Source organism: Coenobita brevimanus, chromosome 43 (genome assembly GCF_032717465.1).
Source record: "Coenobita brevimanus isolate Jiangsu-jjx chromosome 43, ASM3271746v2, whole genome shotgun sequence".
Classification (NCBI taxonomy): Eukaryota; Metazoa; Arthropoda; class Malacostraca; order Decapoda; family Coenobitidae; genus Coenobita; species Coenobita brevimanus.
The window spans coordinates 12,791,811-12,799,157 of NC_136996.1; the positions used below are offsets into that span (position 1 = coordinate 12,791,811).

Below are 7,347 nucleotides of genomic sequence, written 5' to 3' on the forward strand. Positions count from 1 at the left end.
ATATCAATATGCATCAGGCAGACCAGTCGGAGGCAATGATACTGAGCGTCGAGTGTGCCAGGCCCACAATGAAGTGGCACAAGAAATTGTTCTTTCACCTGCTGAATGTAACAGTTTTGAATGCTCACCTCCTCCACGCCAACACCACGTGATACAGCGAGTTTTGAGGAATTCATCAGGGAACTGTGCAGGGAGTTGATTGGCACCCATGGTCATGATCGTACTCCTAAAAAGCATTTAACTGGTGGTGAAAATCCTCTTCGCCTCACCAAACGTCATTTCCCTGAGTTAGTGACGGCGTCAGGTGCGACGAAGAATCCACAGTGCAGGTGTCAAGTGTGCCAACATAGCACAGACTGGCCAAGGACACAACAAAAGGACATGCGTTACCAGAGTGTGGAGTGTTATGCGGGGCTGTGCCTCACATCCTGCTTCAAAGAATACCACACCCTACTCCACTTGTGAACTATGTGGTATGTGCAATAAAAGATGCAAGCGAAATGTATATACAGTAATTGTAAATAATATGTACTGATAATTATCTCATAAGTGTAATATGATAAGAAACTAGTGTTAGTGATTTTATAACAGTAGGTGAAGTAAAATGAGTTATGTATGTATGTGTGCGTGTGTGAGAAATATACTAAGCGAAAGGATACGGCACAAATAACTTGCCGTGTGATAAAAGAAAACGGTAGTGCACTGAGTGTACGAGGAGACACACCAAGAGTGCGCAGACACATTTTGTTTTCGTTTTTAAAGGCTTCAACATGTTTGCATGCGTCGGCCTTGGTCACATAATGGTGGCTCTCCGTGCTGCACAATCTACTGCAGCCTCCCTGTTCAGTCCCTTAACCCTGAGGTCACACTTAATGACCTCGTCCCATGTCTTTCTCGGTCTACCCCTCATAACCCCACCCCCAATATTAACACTTCTCACCTTCCTCACCCAATTATCATCCACCATCCTCTCCACATGCCCAAACCATCTCAATCTACCTCTCCTCATCACAACACCAATACACTCCAGTCCCACCCTACCTCTCAACTATTCCATCGTACATGTAAACCCAGCCCCCCCGACATTGGACGCAGGGACACACTACACATCCACCTAATCATTGTCATTTCTGTATGTCTGAGCTGGTGAATATCCTCCTCCTTTACTGCCCAGGTCTCACTACCATACGGCATTACACTCCTAACACATGCTGCATACAAAGACCTCTTAGCACGTAGGGAGAGTCCTCTCAATGTCAGAAGAGGCGAGAGCTCCATGAACTTCTTCCAACCACTTCTCACCCTAGCCACAGAGCTAGTTCCAGCCCCACCTCCAGCACACAACATGTCTCCCAAATCACAAAACTCTTCCATACACTCAAGAGTTTCACCAGCAAGTTCAATCCTTTCACGCCTGACAATCTTCACCTACTCTCCCCGACACGCCGAACACATAAAATCAGCATTATCTCGCAGTCTACCTCTGATACCACTACATCTCTTGTGCACCCATTTATCACAAACACTGCACAAGATGGAATTACTTCCCACGCCCTTGTGGCAAACTGCACGTGGACACCCTCCCTCGTCTCTGACAGTACCGCCACCAACCCTAGATATCATCACTTTTGTTTTATCTGCATTTACCCTTAAGCCCTCGTGCCCCATACCATCTCTCCACTTCCTAAACCTTTCCTGCACCTACTTTTTGTTCTCTGCAATCAACACCAAGTCATCAGCATACAACATCTCCCACGGAGTCCGTTTCTGAAGTCACATAAGAGGGCTTCAAGGACCATGATAAACAACATGGGACTGAAAACTGACCCCTGATGCACACCAACGTTCACGGAAAACTCATCACTCAAATCTCCATTCACTCTTGCCTGGGTGCGAGCACCCACATACATAATCATAACCACCTTAACCAGCCACTCCTCCAAGCCAAGCTTTCTCATTGCCCACTTCACCACCTCTCTAGGGACTCAGTCAAAGGCCTTTTCCAAATCAACTAAAACAAAATACAGATCCCTTTTCTTACCAACATATTTTTCCTGAAGCTGTCGAACAACGAATATGGCATCAGTGGTCCCCCTACTTGGCATAAACCCAAACTGCATCTCATTTATATTCACTCTTATTCTAATCATACCTTCTAGAACTCTCTCCATTACCTTTATTATCTGATCTAAAAGCTTTATACCCCTATAATTACTTCTTTCCAGGGAATCACCCTTCCTTTTATACACATTTACAATTACACTCTTCAGCCAATCATCTGGGACAACATACTCATAAATAATCACAGTTATCAGGTCAGTGACTAACCTATCTCCTGAGGCCTTCAACATTTCAGCAGTCAACCCAGACACACCTGCTGCCTTCCCCACCTTCATCCTGCCTATTGCCTCACTCTCAGTAGCAGCATCAATCAAAGGCCAAGGGCAAAACACTGGATCTGCTGGCTCCAAACTTTCCCTGTCCCAGTCAAACTCCTCAATCAGCAACTGGCTACAATGCTCTCTCCATGCATCTTTATCCTCACTGTTCACCACTACCCTTCCTTCATCATTCTTCACACACTGCTCACCTATAATATCCAGATTATCCCTCTTCATCTGATTTGCCACCTTAAATATCATATTGTTCCTTTCCCCATGATTTAGGTTATCAAGTAAAGTCTCTGTGACTCAGACTTCGCCCTGTATACCTCTCTTCTAGCCCTACGCATGGCAGCCAAGTATTCCTCCTTGCTACCACCCTTCTTCCATTCCCAGAAAAGCCTTCTTTTCTCCTTAACTGCAGCTTCTACACCATCATCCCACCAAGTTACTTTATGTCTTGGTGGTCCTCTTGTCCAACTGCACATTACATCAGTAACTCTCAAGAGATTGTTCTTGAGGGCTCTGTACTGTTCATTAACGCCTCTGTCTACGGCTCCCTGTTCAGCCACCACTCTCCTCATCTCGCTATAGAAGGCATCCCATACTACTTGGTCTTCCAGCTTCCATATTTTCCTCCCAGGTACATAAGTCCTCTTTTTCATCACTCGTTCTTTAAGCACCATATCACAGATAAATAGTTTGTGCTACTGCACACACTCCTCACTTCCTATAACTTTAACATCCCTCACTAACCTCCTATCAGCCCTCCTAACCAGAAAAAAATCTACCTGACTGCTATTTCCCCCAGACTCATACATAATTAACCTACCCTCACTTTTCTTAAAAATATGTGTTACACACAATCATGTCCGTTGCCTCCCCAAACTTGAGTATCCTTTCCCCTTCCGCATTCCTTATACCATACGCACATCCCCCATGTACACTTTCATAACCTTGTGCTGCTTCACCTACATGACCATTTAAGTTCCCTTCCAAAACCACCATCTCATCATCCCACATACCACCTACTACACGTATTAAATAATCCCAAAATCTATCTTTCTCTACTTCATCCAATCCTGCCTGTGGAGCATATGCTGATATAATTGCAGTTATCTTTCTGCCGAACAGAATTTTCACTGCCAATATCCTATCATTTACCCTCATAACATTCATAACATATTTCACCCATTTCTCTGCAACCATCACACCAACACCCCCATATCCGTCTGTCCCCCCTGCCAAAACAACTAAGAGTAACTGTCTTTCCCAGCAATCTTCCTGGCTGATCCACCCCTGTACCGGACTTCCTGCAAACACGCCACATCCACCCACCTCCTACTGAATGCCTCAACGGCTTACCCCGCTTTTCCCCTCAAACTTCCCACATTCCACGAACCCACCCTCATCCTCCTGGGTCATTTACTGTCCACAGTCTTGCTTTGAAACTTATCCTTGTATTTTGTCACAGTCAGTATTAATAAAGGGAGACAGACACACTACAGGCCCCACTCACTGCACAGTCCCAGGTCCAGGCAATGGATCCGGGACCCCTAGCCCACCAGCTTACCAGTGGCTGTGGTAGTGGCCTCGGGGCACCCTGCCAGGACAGCTGCAGGGACATCCTCCAAGTGCGCCTTGGCACTGCAACTGTCCTGCCATTATACACCCACTGATAGGGCAGCCTCCTGGGATGCTACTTCCAGGTTCGGGCCCTTCTCTATTGGGCGGAAGCGACAGCCTGGGAACCGCAATGTCCTGTACCCTCTATCACAGGCCTGAGCCTCATCTCACCCTGGACCCATGATCTATGCCGGCGAAACTCCCGTCATGCCTCCCCCAGAAGTCCGCCACTAGGTAGCAGAGGCAAAGTTTTCTGGCCACATGCCCTTGCTGGCACCAACCCCTCTAACGTAGTGGGATACGTTGCATGAAATGTAAAGTGCATGTGGTGTAGTGCATTAGATAGAGGAATTGTTGGGAGAGTATGCTGGTCTACTCTCCATGTTACTGTCATACTGAAAAGGTCAGCAAAGGGGGATGGTTAGATAGCTAGTGAAACAGGAGCTCCAGCTCCCTCTGTCACCAGCATTCCCATTCCCCTCGGGAGTACCACCCTGTTCGGCCCATGCTACAGCCTCCTCCTAGACTATGAAAAGAATTATAGGTTATGTGAAAACAAATACTGTACAATGTACTGTACAGTATATGCATGGGAACAGACTTTCTACATCAGAAACGCAGAATAAGAACTATTACAAACATTATATGGGCAATCCAACTCACTTCATTCATTCATTCATTCATTGCCAGACGCCATGTATCCCAAACGGGGTGGCCAAGGGCTTAGAGTTAATTGTTTTACAGGGAGGGGCACTAATCCTCCACCAACCCCACTTGACACGTAGGGATGCCAACAGCATCTGGTGTTCCCCGGTGGTCACCCATCCAAGTACTAACCAGACCCAACGTTGCTTAACTTCGCTGATCGGACGGGAAGCGGTGTACTCAACGTGGTATGGCCGTTGGCACTTGCTTGTCATAAAGTGCCAACGTACATAACCATGCTTGGGGACACTTCCTATATCATCTATATACCCGACAAGAGTGTCCTTGGCTCGAATAGCATAGTTACCCATGGAGAAAATGCAGAGCTTCTGCCTCCTCTCACTCTGTGGCGGCAGCAGGTGGTGACGTCTGTGGGAGTTACTCCGAAGTTTTCAGCCTCCTGCTCAGGGAGAATCAACCTAAAAATCGACCTAAATGGCTTCTGTGAGTACTTTTATGGTTGTTCTCCATGTTTTTTCATCATCTATAACCTATCTAGCAAAAAATAAATAAATATATAAATAAATAAAATAAAATAAAAAAAGTCGAAAAATGGCCGGCACCACGGCTCCATGAGGGTCCAAAGTCTACCAGCACGCAGCAAGTTAAAAGAAATATTTTAAGAGACTCCTGCCTATCAGCAATCGTGCTTTTGTTAAATGTGAATAAAATTCATTACCTAATGACACATGACATGCAGTGTTCTGTGCATTGCATAGTTAAAGGGCATTAACTGTAGATTCTATGTGGCACAAAACTTCAAAATCTGATCACATGACTCTGTAATGCCATATACTATCGAGTTTCTAACACCATCACTATCTTTTTTTTCTTTTTCTTTTTTAAATAACAGAACAGAGAAAGGAAAAACAAATGAATAAAAAAAAACAAATCCATGCTCCAGATTACTGGTGTCCACTGTTCATAAAATATCTGTAACAGTTAGACTTGAAATACAGTAGGTTGAAGTCTGGAGAGAAACAACTCTGGGGAAGCGAGTTTCAGAGAGATGCAGTTCGGGGAATGAAAGAATTCTGATAGGCAGAAGTTCTGCAGTATGGTTGAGTGACATTCCAGTCATAAGCGCTGCCAGCTGCCTGTCACGAGTCGGCTAGTGACATTGGCTTTTGTGGGAAACCACGAACTCAAGTGGAATCCCAGTTTATCGTTCAGTAACCGCTCATCGGTCGGGAGCCTTTTCAAATCAATTTTTCATTGCCATACCTGATTGTCTTTGTGTGAGACATTAGCGCTTCCGCTGAGCGATTTGTTTTGGGCGCATTTCGCTCACTCTAGCCGTTAAAAATGCGGCCCTAGCGCTCCCTTTTTCCCACGAGTTTATTCAGTCAAGTGTCTGCCATGACAGAGTGAGGTTCTATGCTCCAGCAGTGAGAGGTCAGCTAGCACCCAGACTCCACTAGACTACAGTTCTCCAGGCTCCCACCCTTCTTGGTGATACACCACATTCATTGACCAGTATTTTCTTTTTGTTTTCCTAGACTTAAGAGTTTAGTCAAGTGTTCTGTTTCCTCACATGCTGGCCAGCTGCACCGCATGTTGTTTTTTTCTAGGCGTAAGAATTTAGCTTTTGAGTGAGTGAGTGAGTACGATCTCTTTATCTGAATTCATTTGAAATGTAACGTTAAATTTATTTCTTTGTACAGTAATCCCGCATTTTTTGCGGATTTTTTTGTCTACGGTTTTGCCCTCTCGCGGATTTTCTTAGCATTAATTAGTTCAACTAAAATATCCTTGAATATACAGAAAACAAAAAATTTGAAATTCCCGCAGCTTCCAATTGTAGCGCGGTAAACTCGCGCCACCCTCTGTCCCTTTCCCGCGGCCCCTCTGCCAGTGTTACCATATCTAGCATAATCTTATTCTTTTAGCATAATTTTGATCAAATTTTTGAGTCTGGAATATTTTTTAGCATATTAGAAGTTTTAGAATCATTCTAGCATAATTTAGAATGGAATGGAATATTTTTGGAATAATTTTATAAAAGCTACAAATCAGAGAGAGAGAGAGAGAGAGAGAGAGAGAGAGAGAGAGAGAGACGAATAAGGGAAGAAGATGTTTGAATAGTTGGTTACTTTCAGTTTGGGCTAGGTTGGGTTGGATTTGGTTAGGTTAGGTTAGGTTGGATTAGGTTAGGTTAGGTTTTAGGTTAGGTTCGGTTTGGTTAGGTTAGGATAAGTTTGAGCTTTGTACTTTACCCATGAAACCTAGGTTTTTCCGATGGATTTTGGTATGATTCATTTGATTTTCAGCTTCATTTCAGTCGGAAATGACCATTTTCTGTGTTTCCCCCCCCTCCCTATAACCCCCGATTCCCCAAAGATCCCCCATTATTGCAGGGGGATGGGGGGGGTCATATCTCAAAATCTGGTTATTTCCGACGGAAATGATGCTCAAAATCGAATTAATCACATCAAAATCCACCAGAAAAACGTAAGTTTCGTGGGAAAAAGCAGTATGGGCTGAAAACCGATATTTATCCTCTTACTGTATGTAGGTTCATTTTAATATTTTCATAGTAAACAATACATAATTAATATGTTGCACGAATATGTATAGAATTTTATCATTTAGCTTCAAGTTAGCATAATTCATTTTTTACCTGGAACAAATTTGC

General features: G+C 44.2%; 1 non-coding gene across 1 annotated transcript; it reads right to left on the reverse strand.

Annotated features, from left to right (window-relative positions):
• Positions 1 to 4,795: 4,795 nt before the first annotated feature.
• LOC145397935 (5S ribosomal RNA) lies at positions 4,796 to 4,914 on the reverse strand. The gene has a single exon (XR_013897064.1). It is a non-coding gene; the product is annotated as a 5S ribosomal RNA (ribosomal RNA).
• Between the last annotated feature and the right edge of the window lie 2,433 nt (positions 4,915 to 7,347).